Genomic DNA, 16,769 nt, shown 5'->3' with positions numbered 1-16,769 from the left:
TACAACAACGCGTCTTTGTTGTACTAGGAGTAGATTTCACGATTTCCTCACCGTTTCGGCAAATTGCTTCTTGAAATTGGCCCATAAGAAAAGATAAACGACTAAGCTAGCACGTTTGATCCATTTCACTGCAATAAAGATATCCATACATCTGCTTACACATAGAATTTCGACGATAATGAATAATGATAAATTATCAAAAATTATCAAAATTTTGTTCACTTTTTATTTTCAATCGAGATTATCGTTGATCGAATAAAATTACTATCCTGAACACTGATCAAACCAATGGGAGCTCGAAAAAAATATTCTCCTCATTCTTTCCTCCACAATAATTTTTTTCATCGCCTACATTCCGCAGATTTTAAATTTAAATCGTTTTTAAAATTTAACACGTAATATTATAATAAATATACATATTACAATAACACGCGATACAAGTAATTGTCCACGGTACCATTTATTGGGCAACGCAATATTGCCATAAAACGTCACACGACGGCCGCAATAACTGTAACCAACCAATGAAACTTCATCCGTTCACGAACACTTGCGAAACTTTTGCACATACGCACATACATATATCGTACATATATATATATATAAATACATATACACGATCAAACGCGTGTGCAACTACCCACCCACGCACAGAAATTCGAATCGTGGAAACGTCGTATACGAAAGTTGGCTAATTTCACGCGGACGCGTTCACAGCAATGGCGGACGATTCACCGCCATGATAGAATTCGAAATCACGCACGCAGGGAGAATCCCTGACGAAGAGGCCAATCATAATCGCTTCGACCTATACCGAATACAGATCAGCCATGCAGAGCTGTTCGCTCGACTCTCCTTCGAGTTTTCCTTCTTTCGAAAAATGGACTTTTTTTCTTTCTTTGAAAATTAATCCAACTAGATCGCTCGTCACGAGGATGTAGGAGTGGATGTACGTGCACGAGAGCGGAAATCTAACTTCGCCTCGGGCCTCGAACGGATTTCGTAGATTTGTGGAGAGCAATTTTAATTTATCGTTGTAATTTTTATAAACTCCAAGATATAAATTGCAACCTTGCGAAATTCGTATTGATTCGTTCGAAAATGCGTTCGAGGAATTTTCCTTCGTCGATCGTGATCCAAAGGGGAAAATAAGTGACGCTAATTTGCGTTTCATTGAAATAATTGTAGTTTCATTGAAGTAAGCTAAGAATAGCAAAGATGTGAAACTGCAACCTTGAAATTATACGTTATGTTTTCAACGAAAATATAATAAAAAAATAATAAGACAATTATTTTATTCCTCGTTGCACATTTTTCTATAGAATCCAAGATGAAAAAAAGATATTGTTAAATCAAACGTGACAGGATCCTCGCTAAGTCGAGAGCCTCGTTAATTTATATCAAACGAAACCCACGAAGATCGCCCCCGGAAACCTTGCACTCCAATCTCGGAGGAAATCGATTTCCATTTGTCGCCGCATTCTTCAACACCGTTACCAACTTCTTCCATGAATTTATCAAGACCGTATCTCACCGAGAAACCAGTAAAACGTCTCTTAATTATCGATAATTCCCAAACTTTCCAATTATATCCTTCCAACCATATAATTTGCCCAAACTTTTAAAATTATTACATCTCACCGATTTATTCCTCGCAAAAATTACTACGTTAAATAATCGCAATTACGTTTAACAATTTACAAGTATATTTTTTTTTTCTCCTAATCTTTTTTCATATTTCAACACTGATTTAAAAATTTTCGCATCCAAAAAATAATAATCTCCTCTCCACGTTTTCCACCGTCCTTCCTCGTCGCAGAAAAAAAGAGAAAAATAAAAAAAAAAAAAAAAAGAAAAATTCTCGCATCCCCGTTTACCGTTCGAATAATCAAATCTGGGCGAATCACAATTACATTGACTTTCCGTGATTTAATCGGTGATCAATCGGTCGCGAGCGTGGCCGGGCAAGGAGGCCACCGGCGATCGAACCAATCAGACGAGCGGGAACGTTCCAACTCTTAATTGCTCGTAATTGCATTCTTTTTTTCTTTTTCATCCGTTTCGATGCGGTGGATGGACACAAGCCTGGACAGATTTCATATTCGTATGTAACACACGTGAAGAGGGAGATAAAGGGAGGTGAGTGGACACATCGATTTTCAATTATGGTTTATATTCCGTGGTATCGTCGCATTGGCGAGAGGTATTATTTTGAATTAACGTGCCGCATTGCGACTTTAGACCCCGTGTATTCTCTCTGCGGATGTCTCATGATCGGAAGTTTAAACCGCCTTGTTTTATTGGGCCCGGGGAAATAATTTCGTTTACGGGGGAATTCGTTTGGAAAAGAAAAAAAAAAAAAAAAAATAATAGAAGTTACAATTAAAAAAAGAGAGATTGGGAACAATTTAGAATTAATTCGATTCGAGGTTAATTAAAACTCGAATTCCGAATCTGTTTGAACGAATTTATTCAAAATTTAGAAGGGAACGGAATCGATGCTCGTAAAATATTAAACTCGATCGAAAGTTAAGTCAACACGTCCCCTTTAATACCAAATAATCGAGTAATCAAATACCTGTACACGTGTCACTCTTGAAATTTTTATTAGATAAAAATTACCAAATACGAGTCTCCTCAAATTATTAATCGTATTCAATTTTCATAGTTTTTCCTTCTCGTTTACAACAGCATATTCGTACGATGATATCTTTATAATTTCGAAGATACTGTCTACAAAAATAACTGCAACATATACATATATATATATATATACGCATAAAAATTTTCACGCTAATATTATTTCCAAAGATATCCCCCCTTCCCCCACCTCGTGAGGATAACGAGATATTCACGTAACATTTTCACGGTTGAACGGCGGGGCGGATCGATTCCCGGGTGTGTATACCTGCGGAATACCTAAACAGATAGGAGAGAAGAGCGGCCAGCCACCGTTTCCACGCGCCGGCGAAACGAATTCACCTGGCCTGGCTCTCCGTTTTAAACCATCCCTCCAATCACAAAAACCTGTTCCGTGTTTCCCTAACGTAACGAGAAAGGTTCTTATCGCGGCTGCCTATAAAGCGACGCGGTTCGTTACAGTATTTCGCGCGCAGTAACCTTTCTCTCTCTCTCTCTCTCTCTTCTCCCCTCCCCTCGCTTTCCTGCCTCGCCAAAAAGAGCAATTTCTCGCGCCCTTTTGATTCCGTTGCTTTATACTCTTTCTCTTTCTCTCTCTCTCTCTTTCTCTCTTATTCGAAACGGACCAACTACGATTTTCAGAACCGTATACACGTATACGCGGATACTGTACAGTCTCGTCGGTAAGTAAGAGTCGATTATCAACGAGGTTTTTGTTTCGGGGAAATTATATATATTATTGGGATCGTCGATTGGAATTATTGTATATGTTATTAATGGGTAGATAGTTGTTGGATTAAGATAAATTGGACAAATGCTTTAAATTTTATTATTGTTGTTGTTGCTTGAAAAATAGAATTTTTTTTGAAGAAAAGTGAAGAAACCTGATGAAAATTATCAACTAAAAAATCAAAGAAGAATCTTGAAAATTCCTTGAAGATTCCTTGCTGATTTCGAATCGATGATTCGTTATTTTTCGAGATATACTTATGAACGAGAATGTACTTTACGCATCGCTTCACCTGTTTCCAGTTTTTCCAAACATGCGTCAAAGGAGGAAACGCGCGTCCAAAGTTAAACAAATGGATGAAACGAAAGGTGGAGAGGGAGGGAGGAAATGCATTTTCCAGAATACTTGCAATTAACGAAATGTACATGATGTTTTCTAAAAAAAAAAAAAATAAGATAAAAATCATTCCTTTCGAAAGAGCGTTCGATTAATTGTCCTTTCTTTTCTCTTTTCTTTTTATTTTAAAAAATAGTTTGGCTCAGGTCCGTGGGCACGCCACCGCCCAAAGGACTCACGGGTACCAGGGATTAAATGGAATAACCGTGTCCCCGATAACCGCAAGTCCCCCTTGCGGGAAAATTATTCTCAACAATGACGATGATGATGAAAGAAAAAGAAAAGAAAAAAAAAAGAAAAAATTAATACCAATTAAAAAATTAATATCCAAAGGATACGAAATAAAATCTTTATCTATCTTTTATTTCAACAATTCATTTTTCGAATGTACTTCAATCCGCTTGATTACCCTCTGAGAGTAAATTATTATTACAGTTAGTACCGAATAATTACCAATAGAGGGCGTCTTGCTCTACAAGAAGGAAAAAAAAAAAGTAAAATTCCACGGTAGCAAGTTTCTCGTGCCAAATTTCCTCAAGATTACATCGTTTCGCTTAAGATTAACACAGATCCCTCTTTCCCCTTTCCCCCGGAGGGATTAAAAACGCAAAAGCGAGAAACAAAAATTTCCTAATTTTCCATTCTTCTCTTAAACGGACCAAGAAATTCTCTCTCTCTTTCTCTCTCTCTCTCTCTCTCTCTCGAAACCATACGTATCTCTTTTCTCGTTTCCACGGAATATCTCGTTTCCCTTAATGAATAAATGAATCTCGATCAAGGGTAAAACTACCACTACTACACAGAAGATACAATTATACACTCCTCGACCGTTCTTCAACGAGATTCCCTTCAACAGTTTCAAACGCGTATGAATAATTCATACGGGCCACGGTCCTCTCGATCATTCTCGCCGGGATCTTCAATTTTTTCTTTTTTTTTTTTTTTTTCCCTCCTCGCCTCTTGTTATCGATCAATTGCATAATTGCACGAAAACGATCGTCGATCGCGACGGAAGGAGTGTCGCGATCCCGCAATTCGAATGCGTACGAGGGAAGAGGATGTCTTGAGAGAGAGAGAGAGAGAGAGAGAGAGAGAGAGAGAGAGAGAGAGAGAGAGAGAGAGAGAGAGAGAGAGAGAGAGAGAGAGAAGATACCATAACTCGGATCGATGCTCCACTTTCCTTGGAGAAATCTTTAGGATTTTTAGATGGTGCATCCCGAATCTCTATTATTCTATTTTCGCGATGGAAATCCGCGAGTGGACGCTGTTTGCCATTCGCTACGTGCCCTTTACTTTGCCCGGGCTCGTTGTTTGGTTTGCGGCTTTGATTAAATTTATCCCCCCTCCCCACTTGGGCTTTTTGGAATTTTCGTTTTTACCACAGGCCGGTGTTGGCAACTGATTAGATCCGGGCCAAAGGGGAGGGGAGGGTGGAAGTTGACTTGATCAAAGGTCATCTCGTTCAAACATTGATATTAGACGTGCAAATAAAAGTTCCTTTTTTTTTTCCCTAAATTCAAGATTTTATTACGTAAATTACAAGGTATGAGACTTGTATGACTCTTTTCGATTCTTCTCGCGTCTGGGCCCGATTTTCGTCGAGCGATTCCTCTGAACTTGCTCGATGCATCCGATCCTCGTCTTCCAAATTAAAATTTCCAAATTTGAATCTTTGGTATCCAGTACAAACCATTTTCTGCAAATTTCCTGCAAAACACAAAAAATAAGCATTGCTTGAAATTGTCGGACACTTCTTAAAAATGAAAGAACGCTTTTCCAGATGACGCCAAGAAAAGTAATTCGAAAAGGGGAAGAAATTTATTTGTGCATCCAATAATTCGTTTGAATTTGGATTAAAAAAAAAATAAAAATAAAAATTTCCTCTTCTCGCTATTCTTTTTTTTTTTTAGAAACTTTCCATTAGATTGCTTTTTATACGCTTTTGAAATATAGAAAAGAAAAAAAGTATCCAAAGCCGTGATACGTTTATGAACTAGATCGGATTACCTTTCCCAGGACGCGGTAATCCTGTCATATTAGGAGAACTGCATCGGGCCTAACGCCAGAATGGTTGCGGCCAGTTACGCCAGCAGCTGGGTCGTGCGAGTCGATAACAGGGAGAAGCAGGAAATGTGGATCGATAGAGGCGAGAGCCCAACCTTCTCGAATCCGTGATAGGTGATAACTGGTGCAGTCTCCGAAAAATATATATCGAACGATGGTTGATCAAGATCGATTCGAAATTAACAACGCGTTCGATCGATCGAAATCCTCGATTTATTCGAAATTTCACGAAAGTTAAATTTAAATTCCATTCCTTTGAATCGAATTTTACTGATAAATTCCTTCTATGATTCGATACCTTAATTTAAACCTAGTTATAGTAAAGGATTGATTTACCGCGTAATGGACGAATTAAAGCGCATAACGTTATCCAAATACAAAGAGAGATTTCTACCATTATTTATTCGAACAATCGGTTCGATCGAAAATCGAAGATGGAAAATTAAATTCTTCACCAATCTCCCTAGACCGTGTTGCAAATCAATCTCGAACGCGGGAGGGTATGCTTTCGGGTGTTGAGGTGTCGATGGCAAATATTTCATAATAACCGAGTTACCTGCCCTGTGCTTTGGATTGGCCGTGTTACGCGTCAACGTTTTCCCAACTTTCTTTGATCTGTTGCGGATAACAGGGCGATTCCCCCTGTCAAAGCGTGCATCGAAATGCAACGCACCCGCGCCGGTATTATGCGCTCGCATAAGAGCGCCGATATCCAGGAATAGTTGCGTATATGCAAATGGGAGAATGTATTGGTTACGTAAAACGGAACGCTTAGCGTTGTTTCGTGTCGCGTTGTTGCGTTACGTAATCGGATATTTTATTATGCAACGTGTTAAAACGTCGCTCTCGATTTTGATATTAAATTAAATTTGACCAACTAGTTTTCGATCTTTTATTCTCTTCTTTTTCTTCTTCGATTTCGATTTTTCTGAGGAATGGATTCTTTTTTCTTTTTTTTACGTCATGTTCGAAAGAAAAATTTTTTTGAAAGTATTCCCTAACGAAGATAAATTTCCTCTTATGCAAAATTTATTAGGTAGGCCATCTTGCTTGTAATAATGATCGGTAAATAAATCGAGTCGTTATATCGCTTAATTCGCCAAATTTACGATATATACATCCTCCCCCTTTCCCCTCCTCTTCTTGGTTCCGGGAGTAATTTCGATTTATGACGCGCCGATAAAGCAGAGTGCGCTAATTAACCTTCGTAAATAGTTCATAAGTACATTTTCGAAACAACACTTGGCAAGCAACCTCCCTCGATTATATTCAAAATTTCACGAATCCGTGTCCGAAATAATCGCGCGAATCCATTTACAGAATTTATGCACTTACGGTGAAATTATTTGCTCACATTTTTCGGATAAATGTGGATATTCGACGAGGATTGTCGGTCGATCGTTTCGATTTTTTGCGTGAGTGAATAATAAAGAAATATTTATATTGAGAAACACACGCACGATCGATAATATTTACAACGATATTTGCTACATGATAATATCGTTAATAGGATTCCTTTTTTTTTTTTTTTTTGAAACCATAACTGAGTTGAGTTTATATGTGTAAAGGTGCGACTTACATCGTGTTTATTTACGCGTGAGTGTTTCGATTCCGTTTTCTGAACCATATAATGAGCTTAATATGGTAGAACAAGGGTACAACACACGTAATACAGTTTATCTCTTTTATTAATATATATTCTTTCTTATCGCGTGTTCTTTTCACAACGATTAAAAAATATCGATAGTGTTTTTAAAATATAAAATTTTATCTCGATACTTTTTTCTCGATTTTTTCGAATTATCGTGCGATACACGTTAAAAATAACGGTACTCGTTCTGATATACATTATCACATAGAATCGTGTAAAATATTTTCTCAAATATTAAATTCCTTTTTCGCAAATAATCCATGCGATTATCGCGACCTCCTCTTTCTTTATTATTTCCAATTTTGCATAACGGATGACCAAATGACACGTTGCGAAAGGGCAAAAGCGAGGAAAGATAGAGAGACGCGAGCGAGGGTGGTCGAGATGGCTGAAAAGTTAGGTTCACGTGGAACGCAAATGACACACTTGCACGAGGTCTCTCTATTGTTCTCCGACATTTCGCTGTCTAGACACTTGTTACGATCGATGCCATTTACCGACAGTCCGTCCACCGTCTCCCTCCCCCTCCCCCTACCCATATTCGATATGTCTTTCTACATTTACTCGTTTTAAAGAGCTCGAATTAATATAATTGCCTCGCTCGCAAGATAGAATTAATCTCCCTTACAATTGTAACTTTTCGAATCGAAAGTATTTATTTATTCGTTTTCTTTTAATTATTAATTATACGTAATTTAAAAGGAAGAGAGTAAGAGGAACGTTTCTTCGTTAATTTAGAAAATTCGCGTAGACGGATCGAGATGGCGCGGCTAGTTGTGTGCATAGATGGATCGATCCAGAGGCGACACCTGTGACAAAAGCAACTTCGTTTCGGGCTATGGCACAAAGGATGCGTGTGAAAATTTAATCATGCATGCGTTCGCCTGTCGACACCTGGTATATACACTCGTTTAAAATTGAAGATCGAACACTTTGTCAAGCTATATACGGATTGCGGCGGTAATTGAAAGTCGCGCAACGTGAAAGAATAATCAATTTCGCTGGGAATCGAAGTTTTGTTGTAAAAATATATGAAACGATTTACGAAGAATAATAATTATTTTTTTTTTTTCTAAACGATTATTACTGAAATAAAGTTGAATAATTTGAAATTAAGATTTGTGTTTGTATTACATTTGCGTGAATATCTTCTCGATCATTCGCAACACTCTAGTTTCGTTAATATCGACATCGTGATTGTCAGAAATTACCGAAATAACTCATCTCCGTTTAACCTGTTCAATTTACCGGTCCTTCATACATTTACATGGATTTTCGTATGCAAATGGGTTAATATAGCCCTGCGATCAAAATTGATTTATGAAAGTGCTTGGTTTCATAAGGTTCTGTTATAAACTGTCAAATTTAATAATCCTCTAATTTAATTCGAAAAAAAAAAGAAAAAAAGGGGGAGGGGAGCGGAAATTGGACTCGACTCAAAATTTTTCTACCTTTTTACAAATATAATAGTAAAGTAGACAAAAACTACCATTCTACAAATTTTCCATTTGTCATTTATAAAATATATCCCAAGATAAAATATACTCACGAAACCCTTTAAAATTAAACAAACCTTCGAATGCACAAATATAAAACAATAATTCTTATTTATTAACTTAGAACGAGGAAACAACTTTCACGTGAGATGGAACGGAATGAGAATAAATCAAGAGAACGGCTCCCTTAAAGATTGAAACGATCGGGTTAACAGAGTCGTCTGTCTCGTGTACGCTCGTTTCCGTTCCGGAAGTTGCATTCGGTTCCACTCGGTAAAAGCAAACAACAGTAACCGAAGTTGATCGCCGGTGCAAGTGATGCACGCGCAATTTCGCGGCCTCGTAAAAATTTCATAAAATGGCGGAACGACACGCGCCCACGGTAATTGAAATTTTATTGCCATCCCTGTAAAAAGATCTTCTCGGGAATCCGGAAAAGAATCGGGGGCTCGAAACTCGAATCGAGAGAGCCGATTATTTCCGACTCGATGAGCATCCTTCTCTCTCTCTCTCTCTCTCTCTCTAACCTAAACTAAGTCTAAGAATATTTGAGGGAGAAAAGAATAGATAAGAAGAGGAATGGAAAAATTTTTCGTTCGAGGCTTTGTTTCTCAGTGGTCGTCTCTTTGAGAAAACGAAAATGAAGAATGGAAAATTGGGTAAAGCGTTATTTGTTATCGAGGATGAAATTTTTTTTGTCTTGTTTCTTTCCAAACAGTTAATTATTCTTTTGATTTTTAGCACTTCACATTATTACCGAATATAGAATAATTTTTCACTCTCTGGAAAGTTCTATATGTATTTGCTTATTGAGTAGAAGAATGGAACACAGATATATGTTCATTCAGAATCTCTCTATCGATAAAATTTCGCCGAATTTAGAAATTAAGCCGTGGCCAGGAGCTTAAAATGGATCTGGAAAGTCGTTTCAGAACAGTCGTTAAAAAAAAAATGTGCTTTTAGAAGTCGGAAATGGGCGAAAAAGCGGCGCGAGAGGCTGACCCCTTCTCCCCCCCCCCTCCCTCCCTCCCCCGGCAGTTATTCTCACTGAAGTTTAATTGCAAAGTAATTGCGCAGGGATGAAGATTCATGGAGGTGGAATTTCACGAGTTTAAAACAACATCATTCTTAAAAAAAACTCTTCCATTCCTTTTCTCTCGCTTGTGTGTGTATGTGTATTTTGCCAAGTTCGCTTTTCCAAGTTTCGCGATGACACTTGGTAAGGCGTGGCGGTAAACGTCGCCATAACGTTTTCCAAACATTGCGAAATATCTTAAAAATACCATTTCGTGCGCTGGAAATCTTGAATCTTTATATAATGTGTTCTTAATCATTTTGGATAAAGAAAAAGATGTATGGGATGTTTATTAAAAAATTTAAGACACCTTTGTAGAGTAGATTCTTCAAAACAAAAGTATCAATTGGAAGTTGATTCATCAAGTTGCTATAAACTTGATTGAAATAGAGACAATAGAGACAAAATATCAATTGAGAACTGACTCATCAAGTTGCAAACTTGATTGAAATAGAGACAATAGAGACAAAATATCAATTGGGAACTGACTCATCAAGTTGCTATCAACTTGATTTTGAATAGAGACAATAGAGATAAAATATCAATTGGAAGTTGATTCATCAAGTTGCTATCAACTTGATTGAAATAGAGACAATGGAGACAAAATATCAATTGGGAGCTGACTCATCAAGTTGCTATCAACTTGATTTTGAATAGAGACAATGGAGACAAAATATCAATGTTGCTATCAACTTGATTTTGAATAGAGACAATGGAGACAAAATATCAATTGGGAGCTGATTCATCAAGTTGCTATCAACTTGATTGAAATAAAGACAATGGAGACAAAATATTAATTGGGAACTAATTCATCAAATTGCAAACTTGATTGAAACAAAGCACAAGATAATAGAAACAAAATATCAATTGGAAGCTATAAATTTGATTGAAATAGAAACAATAGAGACAAAATATCAATTGGAAGCTATCAACTTGATTGAAATAGAGACAATAGAAATAAAATATCAATTGGAAGCTAATTTATCAAGTTGCTATCAACTTGATTGAAATAGAGACACTGGAGACAAAATATCAATTGAGAGTTGATTTATCAAGTCTTAAACTTGATTGAAATAGAGGCAATGAGAGACAATGAGAGAAAATATCAATTGGAAGCTGTTTTATCAAGTTGTAAAATAAATAGTTGAAATAGAGCACATTCTCCAAAGATAGTGTCCCACATTTTTACAAAAAGCCAAATCTCATATATATATAAATAACAAAATTTCAAAAAGAAAAAGAGAAGAGAAAAATTCAGATTAGTTTGGGAAACCATCAGCACAAAAGAAACTTCTACCACGCTTTTACAATCATCCAATCTACCTTCATCGTTGCATTAAAAGTTGAACGAGCGCTGAAACTCCATCAACGCAATGAAAAGTGAAACGTGTCCTTGGAGAAATTTTCGATTCTCCCTCTTCCTTTTCTTCGGGAACGTTCCTTCCAGAGATAAAAAGACATCGGTGCATCGTTACATTCGATTCTACACCGTCACAAAGGAGTAATCGGTTGAAAGAAGCGCCCCCTTTCCTTCGTCTTTCGAACGAATTCGGTTTCCCAATTCTCGCTCCGCTGCTCTCCTTTCGATCCCATTAATGCCTCGTCCAAACAGATATTTCTGTTAAAATGTTTGGAATTTAATTCTTCCCGTTAATTCAACGTATATTGTGAATATACCATGCTCTTACTCTACAGTTTGTGCAAGGTACGAAGGAGGCAGTGGTTCTTGATCGCCATACTCGTATCTAGAAGTAAAGAAATAAATTTTCGCGATATTTGTAGCAAATATATTTGTGTAACAATGTCGAATGTGAATGAAAAAGAAAGGAAGGAATTAGTAATTGTAGAAATGTATATTTAAAAAGAGTTATATTAACCTCTATCAATTTTTACGACGAAAGAAATATATATGACTGTTGGTTTATTTAAAAACGAGCGTGGTCATGAAATAAATAATAACAGCATTCTAACGGGTGTACATATTTTCCATCCATGCGAGAACACACATTTAAAATTTATTGTCTCCAATTGGGAATGCAATAGAAGGTTAAGTACTTATATAGTTAACGTGTGGCGCTAGTGTCGTTTCAACTGCAAAACAACTAAGTGGAAAAATAATTATTTTAAAATATTATATATACAATTTAATATTAATTTCTATAAAAAACGTACAAAGATTGTTCTTCAATTTGCAATTAATAACATTTAAGAGGAATCGAAAATATCCAACATCGATCTCGATTAATCTTCTTTGTAATTTTTAATAATAGAAATTGATATGAATACGATAAGAATGTGAATATTTTGATTAGGAAAAAATATTTTCAAAATTTCGTCCGGGATGAGAAGCGTTTTGGTTAAGAACCACTGATCCAGAGGGATGAATACAGAACTCATTGCATTACGAGGAGAAGTTGCAAGGTAATACCTTCTTTCTGCGCAGAGAGGAACAGTTGATTGCATTTAGTCGACGAGAGATATTTTCAGAAGCGGTTACAAATATTTGCCACGCGACTCGTTTATGTGGATGGAATAACGCGAGATGGATTTTTCTACCCTTTTCTTTTCCTTTCTTTTCTACCGTATCGAAGAGGTAATTTCTTCCTTTACATTAATTTCCTTTAAAAATTATTTTGCCGTTAAACGCGATTCACTTACGTAATTAATTATTTTGAAAAAAAAAAAAAAAGGATTGCACTACCTTTTCGTCGTGATCGAATTAATTTTTTTGAATTTTCATTTAAATGCCTGAAGGTTAAGCAGGATTAAATTGTTTTCTGATATCTGAAGAATCTTCTTTGTGCGTGTAATTAACTCTCGTTCCAATTATTCGGCTCACGGAACTCGAGCAATGCATCCCCCGGCAATTTTCCCAGTTTTAAAAAAGTTCCTGGAAATAGGAAATATTTTTTATCGAGTCACGAGAATAATTGGATTAAATCATATTTCCACGTTCGATCAAAATCTTCGCAATGTAGGGAATACTCGATGTGAAACGACTCTCCTTTCTTTCTCCTTTTTTAAAAGCAGAGGTTCTCAACCCGATTAATTTATATCTATCGTAAAAATTTCTCCTCCCAAGTTTTAAACAGAGGATTAATTCTTACTTTAAATATCTTTGCTCCAAATATAGAAACACCTCGAATAATAATTAATTTTTCTATTTCTTTTCCTCTAAAAAAAAAAAATATACACCAATTAAATTAATAAAATTGATATTGTTCTTAGAGAAATTTCTTAAGAGGGAATATCGATCAATTCTGGATATAGAAGACGATCCCTTAGTAGATAATTCGATGCAATTCACCAACATCGATTATTATAATACGTTTCATCATCGTGATAATCTGGAAGCATAATGTTTGTTGGGAATACACGTGCCTTATTACCACATCGCACGTGTTAATTTCCCGCGTTCCAATTGTTTCAATTCAAATAGAATTTGCATCGATTCTTTTTTCCCATTCTTCTCTATTCTAAAAGAAAAATAGAATAAGAATGAGAAGAAGGAAGAAAAGGAAGAAAGAGAGGCACGTGTGCGCGTGTCTCTTCCCCTGGAATGTTTCCCAGACAAAGTCTACTAAATGTTTGACTCTTGAGAGAATTCGCCCTACTAGAAAATGCAGAATGGTATTTCCTCTTTCGAGATATATCCCCTCCATTCTCCTCCGTATAAATCTTTACCAAACCCTTTCCCCTACCACGTATGAATACGTGAGAGATTTCATTCAATGAAGTCTCAATGCCCGACAAAGATATCTCTCTATTTTTATCTTGTTTTTCTGTTTCACATTTTCAAACTCGATAATAACAATTCTTCCATCTCTTCCATTTTCAGGTCAAATTCAAAATTTCTTTATCATTCCACGAGGCTTAAATCCGACTTGATCGTTTGTTTAATATGGAATTGCATAAAAGAAAATGTTGGACATTGATATAAAGATCAGAGATACATGAAAATATAAATATAAGTATAATAAAATAAAATATAAATATAAACGTGTAATTTGTGAAAAATTTATCAACTTATCGACCAAAGAAATTTGTTTTAAAACACGCAATTATTTCTAGGAAAAAAAAAAAAAAAAAAGAAAGAAAAATTTTTTCCAAGATGTTAAATCTTTTTAATCTTTATCCAAGTTATTTAACAAATTATTATTAACAAAACTTTCTCTTAAACTATAAAACAAAATTAAGAAAGCAGTTTTCTAAAATATTAATGCTGTATTTCTTCAAGTTTTTCTACCGGTTGAAAAATTCGTTATATATAAAAACAACTTTCCCTCCACTTCCATCAACGTGGTGTACAGACATTTTTAATTAAACCAGGAAAGAAGCAACGAGAACAACGTAACTTGAGAGACTTGTTAGAGCACGTCAGTCTCACCACACCTAACTCATCTGACATCTTCGTGAATCGCTATGCAGACATCTCCCCTTGGCGATCCCCACGTCCGATATAAATGGATATGCACTATTAAACAAGGTGGCTAGTGAAGGACACTGATTGCCACCTTTTCCTTCTCCAGAAACCTTCTCCACATCCGCTGAAACAAGAACGAACGTTTTACGTATTATTTCAAACCTTCACATTATCTCACAAACGTATAATATCACATCCTGTTTCATTTTCATCCTAGACTTTGAACTGAAATTAATTTTAATTTCTAAAATCTTGAAGACTTTAAAAATATGAATATATATATATCAATTATATATATGAATATATATATCAATTATAATTGAAATTCTTATACTATATTTCAGATTCTTATATTATAGTATATAATTCTTATATTTTAGTTTAGGGAAATATTTGCAAATATGTGGATGGATTGTTTGCTATCTCTTTCCTGTTTCTCACATCCTGTTTCATTTTATATCATTTGAAAAACCGTTTTAATTTAAATTAAATATTTATATATAATTATATAAATTATATAAATAATTAATTAAATTATATAAATAATTAAAATTAATTTTAATTTCTAAAATCTTGAAGACCTTAAAAATATGAATATGAATATATACCAATTAGAATTGAAATCCTCTATTTCAGATTCTTATATTATTGTATTATATAAATATAATTCTTATATTTCAGTTTAGAGAAATATTTTCAAATTATGTGGATGGATTGTCTGCTGTCTCTTTTAATGCATCGAATCTTTGACAGGGGCTAATGTGGACATTTGTGCTTTGAAACCCTTTGTGATTGAACGGAGATCTGCGGTTCCAATTACCATGAACAATGGTTATTAACTACGGTGGGACCGTCGATTATCCGAATTAATAGGCAGACAACACTTGTCCCCATAATCGGCTTTTCTTTAATCAGTCTCGAGAAACGGACGTTTATTACGTAAAATTAATCATTATTCAAGATATCGACAAATGGATATCGTTCTAAATTTATTTGTCTTCTCTTATTTTCATTAATCATCTCATTCATTGATCAATGCCTGCCTCGAAATATTTTGTGATTTAATTATTTTTGATTCCAGTAATATATTCTAAATAAATATATTCTAATATTATCGCACGCATTTTTTAATTAAATTCGAGAAAATGAAATTTTTTACTATTTCTTTCAAATATTTTACAACATCGATGTATAACTCGTTTCGTTGGAAAATGGATAAAAGAATTGAGCGAGCAGGTTGAATTCATTAATCTCTTGCCTACCTTCTGACGCCATATTTAAATGAAAAAATAAATTAGACAAAAAATGAGAATTCTGCACGAAGCAGGTGTCAACAATTTCAGGGTAAACACAATATATCATAATTTGATAAATTAATATACGAAAATTTCTATTATATTATTCAACGTGTCAATGAAAAATCAAAAGAGTCAGAAAAAAGTGTCAAATTTTCCTCAATAATGAAAAAATAAAAATAACACTTTTAATTTTTTTCAAATTAAAATTTAATTTCCTACCAAATTAACAAATTCTTCTCGTTACTTACAAAAAAAAAAAATTCCAATTTTTCCCTCGACATCGGGCAAATATCAAAAATGACGAGTCAAAGGTTAATTTTTTCCAGAAATTGTTAAATTAAAAAAGAAAAAAAAAAAAACTAACCTCACAATTCCAAGCAGTCGAATACGTTAATATAATATAAAACGATACTTAAACACACAAGGAATACGATCAATTACATGCACTTTCCACTTCATGGATCTCAGGGCTCATCATCGATCCCATGAAACCCAATATCCGCGTAATAAAAAGCTGTAGCGCGGGTTTCCCACCTTTCCTGTGAAACGTAAACCGATCCCAACACCACCGAGTCATGCTCGTCGGAACAAAGCCCGTGAATTTTTCATTTTTCCCCCTCCCTCTCCCTCCTCCTATCCCCTCCCTTTTTTTCGACACCTTGCACGCACCTTCCTCGAATCCAGCGTTCGATTTCGACTCCCGATCGTCGAGGTTTCCCCATTGTCCATTTTTGCCGATATTTTTGAAGATAAAACTGCGCCGCCAGCCTTTCGAATTTCTATAAATTGATTCTATAAAATGACGGATGACAATCTCCATTCAGGATGGATTGAAATTGTCCGTTGGAATACAAAAAAGGATATGATGTTTGGATATTGGCACCATTGGATATTGGGAAATAATTTTCGAGGTGAAATTGCTTCGTGTAAATCGGTATATACAGGAAGAATTGTAATAATTGTAAGTATAATTATAAATTATAAATGATAATAGAA

At 35.3% G+C, this 16,769-nt stretch overlaps 1 protein-coding gene and 1 long non-coding RNA gene across 5 annotated transcripts in view; one reads left to right on the top strand and one right to left on the bottom strand.

Annotated features, from left to right (window-relative positions):
• LOC122710677 (RYamide receptor-like) overlaps positions 1-16,769 on the top strand; it is a 113,429-nt gene that overhangs the window by 81,322 nt on the left and 15,338 nt on the right. The gene's annotated exons all lie outside the window — the stretch shown is intronic.
• Positions 5,304-16,769, bottom strand: part of LOC122710681 — a 38,830-nt gene continuing 27,364 nt past the window's right edge. For both annotated transcript variants that reach the window (XR_006345978.1, XR_006345977.1), the window contains exons 2-8: positions 14,445-14,599; positions 12,754-12,942; positions 12,481-12,671; positions 11,930-12,154; positions 11,741-11,797; positions 11,376-11,670; positions 5,304-5,473 (exon numbers count right to left, since the gene is read on the bottom strand). This is a non-coding gene — a long non-coding RNA (uncharacterized LOC122710681). The remainder of the gene's footprint in view (positions 5,474-11,375; positions 11,671-11,740; positions 11,798-11,929; positions 12,155-12,480; positions 12,672-12,753; positions 12,943-14,444; positions 14,600-16,769) is intronic.

This window comes from Apis laboriosa, unplaced genomic scaffold (genome assembly GCF_014066325.1).
Source record: "Apis laboriosa isolate Shangri-la unplaced genomic scaffold, ASM1406632v1 scaffold14_cov150, whole genome shotgun sequence".
Taxonomy (NCBI): Eukaryota; Metazoa; Arthropoda; class Insecta; order Hymenoptera; family Apidae; genus Apis; species Apis laboriosa.
Note: the sequence above shows the minus strand (reverse complement) of the source record. Positions and strands in the feature narration are given on the sequence as shown.